This window comes from Arachis ipaensis, chromosome B09, assembly GCF_000816755.2.
Source record: "Arachis ipaensis cultivar K30076 chromosome B09, Araip1.1, whole genome shotgun sequence".
NCBI lineage: Eukaryota > Viridiplantae > Streptophyta > Magnoliopsida > Fabales > Fabaceae > Arachis > Arachis ipaensis.
The window spans coordinates 86,443,595-86,461,700 of record NC_029793.2 but is presented as its reverse complement, the minus strand read 5'-3'; the positions used below and the strand labels follow the sequence as shown (position 1 = coordinate 86,461,700).

Genomic DNA, 18,106 nt, shown 5'->3' with positions numbered 1-18,106 from the left:
ATGCTTTTAAATGAGCAATGAAGGGCTAGGATGCAATTAGACACTATGGAGATCAAAGGTATGCATGTAAGGATGAATGAAGACAAAATTTGCTCCTTCCCTTGCCTTTGCCGTGATCATTCTCAAGGAGTGGCAGATTTCTTCCTTGAAGCATGTGATAGGATTTTGTCCTTATGCTATGCTTTCCTTTGTCTTGTCTTTTTCATTGAAGATTCTTTGACCTCCTAGTCATCACAACAAGACAACCTCTATTAGTCTTATCCAACCGTAGCACTATTGTTCTTTTTAATAAAAATATGTGAACCATCAATTCTTATCTCATGTGAACCGTGACACTCTTTTTGGAGGACACCAAACTTAGTGTTTGGTAATGTATAAAGAAAATGAGTTTCTTCCTCCAATTGGTGAAATTCAAATGTTACATGTTCATAAGAATTGTTTTCATCATACTTTCTTTTTTTTTTCTCCTTTTTTTTTTCATGAAGGATTAATTGCATCCTTGAATCGGTGCATCAAGGTTTGATGAACACCAAACTTGTTTCTTATCAAAGGGTACATCACAATTAATGCCTTCATTATCGAATATAAAAATTTTCTATTTATAAGGTTTTGGAAAATAACAAATGTATGATTATTGATGCATGAGTTTCAAATTTTCATGAAGCTATGTGGACACCAAACTTAGTGTTCGGCCATATGCTCTATCAAAACATTTTAAGCATGTGAAACAAAATCCTTTGTAATTTTGGTTAAGTGTGCTTGAAGATACACCGAACTTAGTATATGTTTCAAACTAGTGCATGCAATAAATGGACATGTTCATGAAAAGAGAAAAGAATTCATGCATCAAGTAATCATAATTTATTGAATGTAAAATGACATGAATCTTAAAGCATGGGTTGCCTCCCATGGAGCGCTCTTTTATTGTCACTAGCTTGACATTGAGATTTTCTTTTATGGTGGTTGGTGCTTGTAGGGCCTCAATTTGTCTCCCCTGACCGTGATCCTCTTCTTTGTTTTCTGGTGTTCAATTTCAGCATGTTCTAATGATAGTATGTTGCTGACAGTGTAGTAATCCTCGGTTTGTTGATTTGCCCCCAACTGTTGATATATCAGTTGCACTTTGTCACCTTTAGAAAGTCCCTCTGTTGGAATCTTTCTATTCTTCCAGCCCCTTTTTGCTTTGTTTATGCGTTTCATCTTTCCTTTTGTTGATCTTTCTTTTATGGCCATAGGCTTTCCTTGGGGGCCTCTCTTTTCAGTGGCTAATACTCTACTACCCTCTTAGGCTTTTTCATCAGTCTGCACAATCTTTAGCATTGGGATGTTGCTGTGACTTTCCTGGTCATTTTTCATATAGTCTTTCTCTTCCTTGCTAAATTGTGCTTCTGGCAACACCTTCAGAGTGATGCTCTGGTTATGTATCCTTAGAGTTAATTCCCTTTCCTCTACGTCTATGATAGCTCTAGCAGTGGCCAAGAATGGCCTTCCCAGTATAACAGAGTCACCATCATCATTGTTTGATTCTAGAACCACAAAATCAACAGGGTATATAAAACTGTCCACCTTGACCAAAAGATTTTCAATTACACCTCTGGGATATACCATTGACTTGTCTACCAGCTCCAGAGACATTTGTACTGGTTTGACCTCCTCTATATGCAGCTTTTTCACCAAGGAAGATGGTATTAAGTTAATACTCGCTCCGAGATCGCACATTGCTTTAGTAATGGTCAATTCCCCAATGGTGCAAGGCAACAGGAAGCTCCCTGGGTCCTCAAGCTTGGGAGGAAGCCCCTACTTCCTTTGAGCTATGTGGCTGGTTGTTCTTCTCTTCAACTTTCTCAGTGTTTTTGTTTGGCATCGCAACTTGCTCCTTAGCCTCATCTGCCTCTGTTTGATTCTCATCCTCCGTTGGTTCTTTGATGTTCTCTGCTTGCTTCCTTGTAGAGTCATTGTTGCTTATCAATGTTCTCCCACTCCTCAATTGTATTGCCTTGCATTCCTCCTTGGGATTTGGAATTGTGTCACTGGGCAGTGAGTTTGAAGGTCTCTCAACAGACACTTGCTTGGAGAGTTGCCCCATCTGTCTCTCTAAGCTCTTCATAGAGGCTTCCTGATTCTTGGTTACCATTTCTTGGTGTTTCAACATTTTGTCTATCATGGCCTCCAAGTGAGTGATTCTTTGGGCTTCAGGTGATATTTGAGGTGGGTTATGAGATGTGGGTGGTGGATGGTAGGCATTTTGGTTGGTGGGTTGGTTATTAGATTGGTATTAGTTGAGGTTGGGGCAGTTGTTTTGAGGCTTTCTGTAGGGGTTTTGGTTAGTCTGCTGCTGGTTGTGATTTTGGTTGCTTCTTGGGTTGTGTTGGTTTGAGTTCCTCTGCCATGGTTGTTGGTTTTGGGTATGGTTTTCTCCCCATCTGAGGTTTGGGTGATTCTTCCAGGATGGATTGTATGTATCACCATACACTTCATTTGGCCCTTGGTTGTGCATGTACTGTACTTGCTCTTGTTGTTGTTCTTCTTGAGTTTCTTCACTCTGTCCCCATGTGGTTGATGGTTGGCTGGTGTTAACTGCTGCAACTTGGAGACTATCAATCCTCTTAGCCATTTGCTCAAATTGTTGCTGAATTTGCTACTGCATCATCTTGTTTTAAGCCAGGATTGAATCTACTCCTTCTAGCTCCATTACTCCTCTCCTTTGTGATGGTTGGCGGTTTCTTTGATGAGCAAAGAAATATTGGTTGTTGGACACCATATCAATGAGTTCTTGAGCCTCTTCTGCAGTTTTCATATGTCTAGCATTTGCAAAGGTATAGGAAGCCAATACTCTCCACTGTTGTGGTTGATTATTGACTCCTCCTTCTGGATTAGATGTATCTCCTTCCATCTCATGGAATTCTTCGTCTGATTCCTCTTCTCCAATAATATTTTTCCCTCTTTCAGCTCTTCTTAACCTCCTGAGAGTTCTTTCGTCTTGTTCATGAAAATTGAGAATGGTTCTTCTTGTACCTGACAGACAAGCAGAGCATGAGGAATGCACAAAACCAGTGACACTTCAATTTACTGCCAGATTGAAGTGTTAGTTAGTTTAAGCAAAAAATCAAACAATTAGTGGGTTAATCAAAATTAAAGAAAAAGTGCTTGATCTAGATTACCACCTCACTTAATCATTTTCAATCTAATCAATCCCCGGCAACGGCGCCAAAAACTTGATGAGATATTTTGGAGGAAATATAAATCTCTCCCAAAACACCCAAAACTAACCGGCAAGTGTACCGGGTCGTATCAAGCAATAAAAACTCACGGGAGTGAGGTCGATCCCACAGGGATTAAAGGATTGAGCAATTTTAGTTTAGTGGTTGATTTAGTCAAGCGAATCAAGATTTGGTTGATGGTTTTGTGACTTGCAGAATTAAATTGCATTGAAGTAAAGAGAACAAGAAATAAATTGCTGAAACTTAAAGAACAAGAAATTAAATGGCAGAAACTTAAAGTGCAAGAAATGTAAATTGCAGAATCTTAAATGACAAGAAATATAAATTGCTTGAAATGTAAAGGGGATTGGGATGTGGATTTGCAGAATTTAAACAAGCAAAAGTAAATTTGCATCAAACAGAAGAGGGAAAGGGAATTGGGATTGAACCGGATATGAAGCAGAAAAGTAAATGAACATAGAAAGCAGTAAACAGGGAATTGAAATGGGAAATTTAGATCTCAGGACCCAGAGACTAGAAAACCAAGTCTAGATCTCAATGCCTTCCTAGATCTAACAAGAACAATTGCAAGGGAATGTAAATTGCAAAGAAAGGAGATGAAGAACAATGAACCGGAAATGGAATTCAATTAACAGTAAAGAAACAGAGAGATCCAAGATTGAGGTTGAAACAGAATTTCTTCACCACTCAAAGTTTCATGATTGAAACAAGGTCCTCCATTAGAAATTTGGAGGCACAATTCGGTCAGTTGAGTAAGAAAATTACTGAACTCCCTCCTAGCACTCTCCCTAGCAATACAGAAGAGAATAAAAAAAGAGAGTGCAAGGCCATAACCATATCTCACATGGCCAAACATGGAGAGGAGGAAGAGGCAGTGATTCCCACTGAGGAAGACCTCAATGGACGCCCACTGACCTCCATGGAGTTTCCTAAAGAGGAACCATGGGAATCTGAGGCTCACACTGAGACCATAGAGATTCCATTGAATTTACTTCTGCCATTCATGAGCTCTGATGAGTATTCTTCCTCTGAAGAGGATGAAGATGTCACTGAAGAGCAAGTTGCTAAGTACCTTGGAGCAATCATGAAGCTAAATGACAAGTTATTTGGTAATGAGACTTGGGAGAATGAACCTCCATTGCTCATCAAAGAACTGGATGACTTGACTTGTAGAGGATGTCTTGGTGAAGGTTGAAGACCATTACATCCCTGCTGATTTTATAGTCCTAGAGACTGGAAAATGTATGGATGAATCCATCATCCTTAGCAGACCCTTCCTAGCCACAGCAAAAGCTGTTATTGATGTTGATAGAGGAGAATTGATCATTCAAGTGAATGGAGACTCCCTTGTATTTAAAGCTCAAGGATATCCCTCTGTCACCATGGAGAGGAAGCATGAAGAGCTTCTCTCAATACAGAGTCAAACAGAGCCCCCACAGTCAAACTCTAAGTTTGGTGTTGAACCCCCACATTCAAACTCTAAGTTTGGTGTTGGGAGGTTCCAACATTGCTCTGAACATCTGTGAGGCTCCATGAGAGCCACCGTCAAGCTATTGACATTAAAGAAGCGCTTGTTGGGAGGCAACCTAATTTTTACTTATCTATGTTAAATTTCTATTTTCTTTTGTTATTTTATGTTTTCTGTAGGTTGATGATCATGTGAAGTCACAAAAATAATTGAAAAAGGCAAAAACAAAGTGAAAAAATAGAATGAAAAATAGAACACCCTGGAGGAGACAGTTACTAGCATTTAAACGCCAGTAAAGGTAGCAGAATGGGCGTTAAACACCCAGTCTGGCACCATTCTGGGCGTTTAACGCCAGAAAAGGGCACCAGACTGGCGTTTAACGCCAGGAATGGGCAAGAAGCTGGCGTTAAATGCCAGGAATGGGCAAGAAGCTGGCGTTAAACGCCAGAAATGGGCAGCAGCCTGGCGTTTAACGCCAGGATTGGCAAAAAGGGGCGTTTTGCACGCCACTTGGTGCAGGGATGAGATATCCTTGACATCTCAGGATCTGTGGACCACACAGGATCCCCACCTACCCTACCACTCTTTTTCTTCTTCACCCATTCACCAATCACCTCAATACCTCTTCCCCAAAAACCCCTCACCTATCAAATCCCACCATTCTCTTCACCACTCACATCCATTCTTCATAAAACCCCACCTACCTCACCATTCAAATTCAAACCACTTTCCCTCCCAAACCCACCCTCTATACCCGAACCATACACACCCCTCTCACTCCTATATAAACCCATCTTCACTCCTTAATTTCCACGCAACCTAAACACCACTTCTCCCACTTGGCCGAAACACAAAACCCACTCAATCTCCTCTATTTCTTCTTCTTCTACTCTCTTCTTTCTTCTTTTGCTCGAGGACGAGCAACCTTCTAAGTTTGGTGTGGTAAAAGATAAAGCTTTTTGTTTTTTCATAACCATTTATGGCACCAAAGGCCGGAGAAACCTCTAGAAAGAGGAAAGGAAAGGCAAAAGCTTCCACCTCCGAGTCATGGGAGATGGAGAGATTCCTCTCAAGGGTGCATCAAGACCACTTCTATGAAGTTGTAGCCAGGAAGAAAGTGATTCCCGAGGTCCCTTTCAAACTCAAAAAGAATGAGTATCCGGAGATCCGACATGAGATCCGAAGAAGAGGTTGGGAAGTTCTCACCAACCCCATTAACCAAGTCGGGATCTTAATGGTTCAAGAGTTCTATGCCAATGCATGGATCACCAAGAACCATGATCAAAGTGTGAACCCGGACCCTAAGAATTGGCTTACAATGGTTCAGGGGAATTACTTAGAGTTTAGTCCGGAAAATGTAAGGTTGGCATTCAACTTGCCTATGATGCAAGGAGATGCACACCCCTACACTAGAAGGGTCAACTTTGATCAAAGATTGGACCAAGTCCTCATGGACATATGTGAAGAGGGCGCTCAATGGAAGAGAGATTCAAGAGGGAAACCGGTTCAACTAAGAAGGCATGACCTCAAGCCCGTGGTTAGGGGATGGTTGGAGTTCATCCAACGCTCAATCATTCCCACTAGTAACTGGTCCGAAGCTACTATAGACCTGGCTATCATGATACATAGCATCATGATTGGAGAGGAAGTGGAAGTTCATAAGGTTATATCCCAAGAACTCTACAAGGTGGCAGACAAGTCCTCTCCTTTGGCAAGGTTAGCCTTCCCTCATCTCATTTGTCACCTTTGCAATTCGGTTGGAATTGACATAGAGGAAGACATCCTCATTGATGAGGATAAGCCCATCACTTAATTTCCTTGTTCTTTATTTTCTGTTTTTCGAAAATTGTGCTCTATGTTTATTTATGTTTGTGTCTTTATTACATGATCATTAGTGTCTAAGTATCTATGCCTTAAAGCTATGAAAATGAATCCATCACCTTTCTTAAATGAAAAATGTTTTCAATTGAAAAAGAAAAAAAAGTGCATGAATTTCAAATTTTAAAACAGTTTAATTATCTTGATGTGGTGGCAATACTATTGTTTTTCTGAATGAATGCTTGAACAGTGCATATTTTTGAATTTGATTGTTTATGAATGTTAAAATTGTTGGCTCTTGAAAGAATGAAAGGAAAAGGAGAAACGTTATTTGATGATTTGAAAAATCATAAAATTGATTCTTGAAGCAAGAAAAAGCAGTGAATAAAAAAAGAGAGAAAAAGAAAAGCAAGCAAAAAAAGCCAATACCCCTTTAAACCAAAAGGCAAGGGTGATAAAAAGGATCCAAGGCTTTGAGCATCAGTGGATAGGAGGTCCCACAGGAATAAAATCCTGTCCTAAGCGGCTAAACCAAGTTGTCCCTAACCATGTGCTTGTGGCGTGAAGGTGTCAAGTGAAAACTTGAGACTGAGCGGTTAAAGTCGAGGTCCAAAGCAAAAAGAAGATTGTGGTTAAGAACCCTGGACACCTCTAATTGGGGACTCTAGCAAAGCTGAGTCACAATCTGAAAAGGTTCACCCAGTTATGTGTCTGTGGCATTTATGTATCCGGTGGTAATACTGGAAAACAAGGTGCTTAGGGCCACGACCAAGACTCATAAAGTAGTTGTGTTCAAGAATCAACATACTTAACTAGGAGAATCAATAACACTATCTGGATTCTGAGTTCCTATAGAAGCCAATCATTCTGAACTTCAAGGGATAAAGTGAGATGCCAAAACTGTTCAGAAGCAAAAAGCTAAAAGCACCGCTCATCTAATTAATACTGATCTTCATAGATGTTTTTGGAATTCATTGTACATTCTCTTCTTTTTATCCTATTTGATTTTTAGTTGCTTGGGGACAAGCAACAATTAAAGTTTAGTGTTGTGATGAGCGGATAATTTATACGCCTTTTGGCATTATTTTTAGTATGTTTTTAGTATATTTTAATTAGTTTTTATTATATTTTTATTAGTTTTTAAATAAAAATCACTCTTCTGGACTTTACTATGAGTTTGTGTGTTTTTCTGTGATTTCAGGTATTTTCTGGCTAAAATTGAGGGACCTAAGCAAAAATCTTATTCAGAGGCTGAAAAAGGACTGCAGATGCTGTTGGATTCTAACCTCCCTGCACTCAAAGTGGATTTTTTGGAGCTACAGAAGCCCCATTGGCGCGCTCTCAATTGCATTGGAAAGTAGACATCCTGGGCTTTCTAGAAATATATAATAGTCCATACTTTGCCCGAGATTTGATGGCCCAAACAGGCGTTCCAAGTCAGCTCAAGAATTCTGGCGTTTAACTCCAAAACTGGCACAAAAGCTTAAGTTAAACATCCAAACTGGCACAAAAACTGGCGTTTAACTTCAAGAAAAGTCTCTACACGAAAATTCTTCAATGCTCAGCCCAAGCACACACCAAGTCGGCCCGGAAGAAGATTTCTGCATTAATTACTGATTTCTGTAAACCCTAGGCTACTAGTTCTCTATAAATAGGACCTTTTGCTATTGTATTTTCACACAATCAATCTTGGGACGTTTAGTCCTTAGACCTTTGAGGCTGGCCATTCGGCCATGCTTACACTATTTGTTCTTATATATTTTCAACGGTGGAGTTTTTACACACCATAGATTAAGGTGTGGAGCTCTGCTGTTCTTCATGAATTAATACAAAGTACTATAAACAAATATCTCTTGGGTTGCCTCAAGCAACAGATAATCATACAATAAGTACTTTACTCTTTCCTTTTTCTTTCATCATTGCAAATACGCAAGCGGGACTAGACTCACGCCCTTGCCAACAACCTCATAAACCAAATAATCTTTTCTTAAAAGAATCAGTGAAGTTATCATCAAGCTTTAAATTTATTTTAATTAAATCCTTATACTTTTATAAAAATTTGGACATAATTTCCTCTAAAAATAGGACTTAGCCACCTTTTTGGGTCCTTCTTTCTCAATATTTCACCAACTTCTTATCAGCAATTGCCACAACAATATATTCTCAAAAATATTTGATAATAGTATAGAAAATCTATTTTCTTAAATTCCATATCCAAGTAATCACCAAAACAACATCGGCAATCAAATTTCAATTTTATTTTTAAAATATCAAAAGAATTCGGAATTATGAAAACCTTATATCCATGCGACCGTCTCGGATTAAGCTTTTTATTAAATCAAAATTCACAATTTTTTGCTGACTCTAGCTTCGGGAATATAAGCAAAACTGTGACTGCTCTGTAGTGCCTTAAAACCAGAAGACAGCAGCAACGTACAACATTCGAAATTTCATATAAAATCCAAATTAAATCCAACCACCTTCAAAATTAATGTGGTTAAAGATAACTTATCCAAATTTCTTTCTAAATTAGTTCCAGGGTCATACCATTTTTAATGAAGAAGTAACGTAGCTTCGAAGTTAGGTAATTCTCTGCAGAATTCTGTTTTACAAATCATTGAACACAACCTCAACCAAGTCCCATAAATCACTTATTAAAACATGGAAAACCCTGAAATTTAAATCACATATGCTAAACATACTTAATTTTCACCTCCAATTGGTTTCATCTCAATATCTATCCAGGATCAAAAGTTATAAACTCTCAAAGTTACTAATTTAAGAAAACAGAATCTGGCTTTTTCTGCATAATGCATCATCTTTCAAAAATTTGTATCTTTTAAACCGCAAGTTCAACCGTTCTGAAATTTTACGACATTAAAATAATAGGACTAAAGTTTCATTTAAAATTGGTTTTGCTTCAAAATTCAATTCGGAACATTCACAACAGAGCCAACAAGTTACTATTGTTCCAAAAATTCTGCAGTAAAAATCAGATCCCACAACTATTACTCAAAAATTCACCATAAATCTTATATTTTATGAAAAGATCTCAAACTCTCCAATTCAGTCCCAATTATTCCCAAGTTTAACCAGGACTTGGTTCAACACAATTCCGATCATCACAGAATTAGTTACAGTCTTTCAAAGTTACTGTTTTCACTTAAAGGTAATGCAGAAAATCAGATTTTACGGCTTAACTTTGAAAAATCATAACTAAATTTTCAGTCAATACGAAACCTTCAAATTTAAATCCTAATAACTACGCTTGTTAAAGTTTACTCAGATTTTAATCTCATACCATTTCAATCGCTAGCAAATTACTAGGCCATCCTCAAAGTAACCATTCTATTTTGAAAACCAGATTCTTAATAATAGTTTAGTCTTTTAGGCCCTAATTCTTCAACAATTCTCAATCCAGTATCAAATATATCAAATGATTATCTTAGTTTCAACTATTTAAACATAATCAGTCAAAACCACAATTCTCTACTAATCTCAAGTCACTTTCACAGCTATAGCATTATACCAAACAACCATTTCAACAACCAACAATCAATAATTCACTCATCTACCATACATAATTACAATAAATTCAATCACAGCACAAGCACAATCGCAATCATAATCAAACATTCATATAATCAATTAATTACTCACAGCTATTAATACTATTTGCAGTTATTCAGTAAACCTTGTTGGCATTCCTAAATTAAAATCATTTTAAACCCCCTACCTCGATGTCGCAATCGCATACTTTAACGTAACAACTCTCTTCTCTTTTAGTTTCAGGGCAGCAGCGGTAACTCTTACGCAACCGGAACAGCAACAATATTAGCCTTCGCAACACTGACTATGGTTGCAGTAAAATAGAGGATTCAAATTGGATAAGAATCACAAGCAATTTCAGCTCTAGGGATTCAAGACAAAGCAAGAACTAAAATAGAATTAAAACCAGAACATGGCAACCATAGCAGTGACAAAATATAACGTGTAAATGGATCAACCCTAAGAAGAAGATAAGACCAGTACCCAGATAACAAAATCAGAATCAGTAATGGCTTCAACCATCCCATGGCAGCACCAGCTTCAATACTCGACCTAATTATAGTAGGAAATAGGAGCCAAAAAGGGGCTGAGCAACGAAAATATAGGAAACCATGATTAAAACAAGCACATGGAAGAGAAACAAAGTATAATCAGAGTAAGGGTGAGAGTGTTACGGTTTCAAAAATGGGGAAATTGGAATCAGAACAAGGAGAAGGATCCTAGCTTAATTGAGAGTTGGTGGCGGCAGCTTGCTTTCTCTGATGACAAGCTCCATCTACTGCAGCTCCAAAAATCAAAAGGACAGGGATTAGAAGCAGGAACCGCCGTTCTTGTAGCAGCTCCAAATCAACAACAACCGTATTACCCTCCCCATCAGTCTCTCTTCTCCGTTATTCTTCCTCTTCTCCTCTGCCCTAACCGACATTGATAGTGGTGAGGGGAGCTTCCGCAGCGGCGGCTAGAAGTGCGACAGCCTCCCTCCCTCTTCTACTCGATTGCAACAGCAGGAACGGTGGTAGTGACACCCACCAGCGCTGCTCCCCCCTTCCCCTCTTCCCTCTGCATCTCGTGCTCTCTTACTCCCTCTTCCCCTGTTTCTCAGTCTCTCGTCTCCCCCTTTTCTCCCTCTATGCATTATACTATTGAAAATGTGTGGTGAATTGTTGAGTGTAAATGAATGGAAAGGAATGAAAGAACGTGGATCACTTGGGGAAAGGGTTAGTGGTAGTGTGCGTATGCGTTTGTGATTGGTTAGGGATTATACGTATTAGATAATAACGGTACGTGTTAAAATAAGAAACATAAGACTAGAAAAAATATATACAAGTAACATAAATTTTATAAAATATTTGAGATAGAATAACAATTTAAGATTCAAATATAATACTATAAAGATTACTTTCAAAACGCATAAGATTTTATCTATCAATCTATTAACGAGCTCAAATAATTATTTCTAATTTAAATAATAAAATAAGCATACTAATCACATTTTATAAAATACGGTTTAAATCCGAAAATATCAATTATTTAGATTATACGACATAATTTTTTTCATTACTTTCCTATTACCAAAACATTAATTCCAATTTATATAAAATAACTTTAATTATAGTAAAGATTGTACATAAACCTTAATTAGCTTAAACCCAAAGTATTTATAAAAATCAATTTAATCATTTTCTAGTAAATTAATCTCTAAGAGTTCAAACTAATAAAATAAATCATAATTTATTCATAATAGAAATTTCTTAAATTTAATTACATAACACTTCCAGTATTGAATTCTAATTTGAAATTAGATAAAATAACTAATTATAAAAATTTACACAAAAATGTTAATTAACTTGACTCTGAATATTAATAAAACTAATTTAATTACTCTCAATTGATTAATTTATAAAATAAGATATCAAATCAATAAAATAAATCGTAACCTTTCAGAATAAAAGTTACTTAAATTAAATTATACAATTCTTTCTTATTTTTCAATTACTAAAATTATACAAAATATTCTGTTATAATAAGGTTACTTAAAAATATTAATTGATTCAAAATAAAACTATCTCCGAATCTATTTAATTATTCCTAACAAAATAATTTCTAAAATTAAAAAATTTAAACTTAACAAGATAAAATCACAATTTATTTATATTTAGATTTTAAAAAAAATGCGGGATGTTACATTCTATCCAACTTACAAAAATTTTTGCCCTCGAAAATTGATATAAGATGGAGAAAAGATTTATATTCACATCACTTTTTGAATATTTTAAAGAGATCAAGAAATTCATATCACAAACATAGAAGAAAATATACTAGGTGTTGCAAAAGTTGATAAAAATAATTTCACGCAAACCAATTTTCAAAATCCAAAATCAAATAGGCACAATATTCGTTCAGAACTCTTAACAAAGTATGACCACTTCCTCTTGTCACCTCAAAATTCCACAACTCCTTATAACTTTGTATACTGACCACATTCAATTTTCGCACGCACAAATCGCATCCCTAAGAACTAACGCATATAAGCAATACGAAACATGAGAAGAGAAAGACAAGCGGCATGAAAGGTTTATGCGAGAAATTGAAAGAATACTCAAGTTCGCAATTGTACAAGATGGTATTTCGCAAGAATTTGAAGGAATACATGAAATCATCAACAAACAAGGATATATATATACATATATATAAGCAATGAAATGGAGCATAAAGGGAGTTGGTTCGAAGTTTAGGAAGCAATTTTAAATCGAACAGTTTCAATATGAACATCATTAGGGAAGATAGTATAACAATTTTGAACAACTTCAATTTTGAAATAGAGGGAATTAGTTTATCTTTTTCAAAAGAATATATATAAATCTAACATTTTTCAAAGTACTAAACTTAGTATAAATAATATGTTATATCGATTTAATTTTCAAATCAAAACAAATCATGCATGGTTTGTAAATTAAAGCTTGTTTGATGTTAAGGGAAAAATATTTTCTTTAAAAATTTTGGAGGATACTTAAGTACATAATTAGGTAAGGATAGCCATAGAATTATAGTAAAGTTGGCAGAAAATCAGCTTTTATTTAAAGAATAAATTCTGAAACAAAATTTTCTATAAATCAATAAAAGTAAGTGGTATATCACAGATAAACAAGATCAAACTACATAAAGAAGTTTCAGAGTTTGTGTAAGAAAGTCTAGGCTGAATTAAAAACAATCCCATCAAAATTTGAGCAAGGGTTGTGGATACAGTCAAGTAAGAAAAGATGTAAATTGAAATTTTTTTTCGAAGAGAATCTGAAACAAGTACTCAAGAAGGAAATTACAAGAAATGGTATGTTACACCGAAATAAATCAGAGTTCAGAGCAAGGAGCATAGAGTTTGTAAGGTAAGGATAAATGTTTCAAAAGATCCAAACAACAACCAGATACAGAGTCAAGCAAGGACGTGCATGAATGATAATACAAGGTTAGCAAGAAAGAGATAAGAAACTAGAAATTCCAATACAATTAGTATAGAAAGAGATAACACTAAGCACGAATAAAGAGCATACGTCGAAACGGAACTAATCTTTAGAATTTAGTTTCTAACGTCCCCAAAACCTCGTAATTCGCGTTAACCTATCACTTCTATTTCGTCTATGATAACCCATTAGTGTTCCATATACATAAATCATTAGTATTAAGTTGGCCAAACTTGATACCATGGTATGCAATGGTAAACTAATAGCGTTAATCACTAAACAGTCATGCATATAAAACATAAACTCTTGTCTTCAGAACAAGTTAGAAAGCATGACAGACACTCAGAGTATGCAATGAAGCATAGTCAGTCCACTCCCAAGGCTCTACAGGAAGGACTGCTCTGATACCATATTGTAACATCCCTTCCAGCAAAATACCTTGCTTAAGTCAGGGTCTTTCTACTAGAAAGAACATTACGTAACCTTTCCTAATATTAATTACTTAATTATCGAGCCTTTGTATCGAGTTCGCGTCTCAGTTTTAAGGAAATGCCAGAAAATTTTTGTTTTTATTCAGTAAAGTCATGTTTCAAAGATTTCCAACAAATAATAATCACATAAATATTATTAATAATAACTATTAATACAAAAGAAACCAAATAAAACTCAAATACAATATACTAAACCTACCCCTCTATGTAAAATAAAATCTCAAGGGACGACATCGAGGGGACTCTATGAAAGCAATTAAAACTGTAAAGAAGGCCTACTAATCGCTTGCAGCTTCATATTGCATCTTCAAACCTGTGTCACTAAAAGGGTGGAAAATTTGGGGGTGAGAACCAAACCACATGTTCTCAGTAGAGGTCGAGAATGCCGTAAAAGTAAAGAATAAAATGCAAATAGTTAATTTTATTCAGAGACATCTAAAAGAAAATTAACCTTCTTTAAAAGCATTAGTTAATTATTCAAAATCCTAGACCTATATTTTCTTTATAAAGATCTTAAAAGTTTTCCTAGACTGTATGAATGACCAACCTGTTCCAAGCATAGGTTCATTAAATCTATGCTGAACTAGTTTGATTTTTTCATACTTTACTAGACCATAACATAAAAGTCACCTACGCGGTATAAATGATCATCCTGCTCCAAGTATAGGTTCATTAAGTCTATGCTGAACCAGTCAGGTACTTTATACAGAACTAGACCTCAAACGTACCAGTCACGGCCTCAGGCCCAAACAACTCAATCAACATCCAATCACCACAATCCAAACAATCAGTTACAAACACAGGTAATGAGGTTCAAACACAACCAAGAGCAATTACATCAAGTATAGCAATTAGCAATTAAACAGAATTATTCACTTAGGCAAACTAATTACAATATACACACCCAAACAATGTCACATAGATGCATATGATGAATGTCTAGTCCTAAAGTACTTTACTCTTTCCTTTTTCTTTCATAATTACAAATACGCAAGCGGGACTAGACCCACGCCCTTGCCAACAACCTCATAAACCAAATAATCTTTTCTTAAAAGAATCAGTGAAGTTATCATCAAGCTTTAAATTTATTTTAATTAAATCCTTATACTTTTATAAAAATTTGGACATAATTTCCTCTAAAAATAGGACTTAGCCACCCTTTCGGATCCTTCTTTCTCAACATTTCACCAACCTTTTATCAGCAATTGCTACAACAATATATTCTCAAAAATATTTAATAATATTATAGAAAATCTATTTTCTTAAATTCCATATCCAAGTAATCACCAAAACAACATCGGCAATCTAATTTCAATTTTATTTTTAAAATATCAAACGAATTCGGAATTATGCAAACCTTATATCCATGCGACCGTCTCGGATTAAGCTTTTTATTAAACCAAAAATCACAATTTTTCGCTGACTCTAGCTTCGGGAATATAAGCAAAATTGTGACTGCTCTGTAGTGCCTTAAAACTAGAAGACAGCAGCAATGTACAACATTCGAAATTTCATATAAAATCCAAATTAAATCCAACCACCTTCAAAATTAATGTGGTTAAACATAACTTATCCAAATTTCTTTCTAAATTGGTTCCAGGGATATACCATTTTTAATGAAGAAGTAACGTAGCTTCGCAGTTAGGTAATTCTTTGCAGAATTCTGTTTTACAAATCGTTGAACACAACCTCTACCAAGTCCCATAACTCACTTATTAAAACATGGAAAACCCTGAAATTTAAATCACATATGCTAAACATACTTAATTTTCACCTCCAATTAGTTTCATCTCAATATCTATCCAGGATCAAAAGTTATAAACTCTCAAAGTTACTAATTTAAGAAAACAGAATCTGGCTTTTTCTGCATAATGCATCATCTTTCAAAAATTTGTATCTTTTAAACCGCAAGTTCAACCGTTCTGAAATTTTACGACATTAAAATAATAGGACTAAAGTTTCATTTAAAATTGGTTTTGCTTCAAAATTCAATTCGGAACATTCACAACAGAGCCAACAAGTTACTGCTGTTCCAAAAATTCTGCAGTAAAAATCAGATCCCACAACCATTACTCAAAAATTCACCATAAATCTTATATTTTATGAAAAGATCTCAAACTCTCCAATTCAGTCCCAATTATTCCCAAGTTTAACCAGGACTTGGTTCAACGCAATTCTGATCATCACAGAATTAGTTACAGTCTTTCAAAGTTACTATTTTTACTTAAAGGTAATGCAGAAAATCATATTTTATGGCTTAACTTTGAAAAATCATAACTAAATTTTCAGTCAATACGAAACCTTTAAATTTAAATCCTAACAACTACACTTGTTAAAGTTTACTCAGATTTTAATCTCATACCATTTCAATTGCTAGCAAAATACTAGGCCGTCCTCAAAGTAACCATTCTATTTTGAAAACCAGATTCTTAATAATAGTTTAGTCTTTTAGGCCCTAATTCTTCAACAATTCTCAATCCAGTATCAAATATATCAAATGATTATCTTAGTTTCAACCATTTAAACATAATCAGTCAAAACCACAATTCTCTACTAATCTCAAGTCACTTTCATAGCTATAGCATTATACCAAACAACCATTTCAACAACCAACAATCAATAATTCACTCATCTACCATACATAATTACAATAAATTCAATCACAGCACAAGCATAATCGCAATCATAATCAAACATTCATATAATCAATTAATTACTCACAGCTATTAATACTATTTGCAGTTATTCAGTAAACCTTGTTGGCATTCCTAAATTAAAATCATTTTAAACCCCCTACCTCGATGTCGCAATCACATACTTTAACGTAACAACTCTCTTCTCTTTTAGTTTCAGGGCAGCAGCGGTAACTCTTACGCAACCGGAACAGCAACAATATTACCCTTCGCAGCACTGACTATGGTTGCAGTAAAATAGAGGATTCAAATTGGATAAGAATCACAACCAATTTCAGCTCTAGGGATTCAAGACAAAGCAAAAACTAAAATAGAATTAAAACCAGAACATGGCAACCATAGCAGTGACAAAACATAACGTGTAAATGGATCAACCCTAAGAAGAAGATAAGACCAGTACCAAGATAACAAAATCAGAATCAGTAATGGCTTCAACCATCCCATGGCAGCACCAGCTTCAATACTCGACCTAATTGTAGCAGGAAATAGGAGCCAAAAAGGGGTTGAGCAACGAAAATATAGGCAACCATGATTAAAACAAGCTCATGGAAGAGAAACAAAGTATAATCAGAGTAAGGGTGAGAGTGTTACGGTTTCAAAAATGGGGAAATTGGAATCAGAACAAGGAGAAGGATCCTAGCTTAATTGAGAGTTGGTGGCGGCAGCTTGCTTTCTCCGATGACAAGCTCCATCCACTGCAGCTCCAAAAATCAAAAGGACAGGGATTAGAAGCAGGAACTGCCGTTCTTGTAGCAGCTCCAAATCAACAGCAACCATATTACCCTCCCCATCAGTCTCTCTTCTCCGTTATTCTTCCTCTTCTCCTCTGCCCTAACCGACATTGACAGTGGTGAGGGGAGCTTCAGCAGCGGCGGCTAGAAATGCGACAGCCTCCCTCCCTCTTCTACTCGATAGCAACAGCAGCGACGGTGGCAGTGACACCCACCGGTGCTGCTCCCCCTTCCCCTCTTCCCTCTGCATCTTGTGCTCTCTTACTCCCTCTTCCCCTGTTTCTCAGTCTCTCGTCTCCCCCTTTTCTCCCTCTATGCGTTATACTATTGAAAATGTGTGGGGAATTATTGAGTGTAAATGAATGGTAAGGAATGAAAGAACGTGGATCACTTGGGGAAAGGGTTAGTGGTAGTGTGCGTATGCGTTTGTGATTGGTTAGGGATTATACGTATTAGATAATAACGGTACGTGTTAAAATAAGAAACATAAGACTAGAAAAAATATATACAAGTAACATAAATTTTATAAAATATTTGAGATAGAATAACAATTTAAGATTCAAATATAATACTATAAAGATTACTTTCGAAACGTATAAGATTTTATCTATCAATCTATTAACGAGCTCAAATAATTATTTCTAATTTAAATTATAAAATAATCATAATAATCACAT

The 18,106-nt window shown here is 35.9% G+C and overlaps 1 long non-coding RNA gene across 1 annotated transcript in view; it reads right to left on the bottom strand.

Annotated features, from left to right (window-relative positions):
• LOC110266665 overlaps window positions 1-10,528 on the bottom strand; it is an 18,756-nt gene extending 8,228 nt beyond the window's left edge. The window contains exon 1 of the long non-coding RNA XR_002354139.1: window positions 10,244-10,528. This is a non-coding gene — a long non-coding RNA (uncharacterized LOC110266665). The remainder of the gene's footprint in view (window positions 1-10,243) is intronic.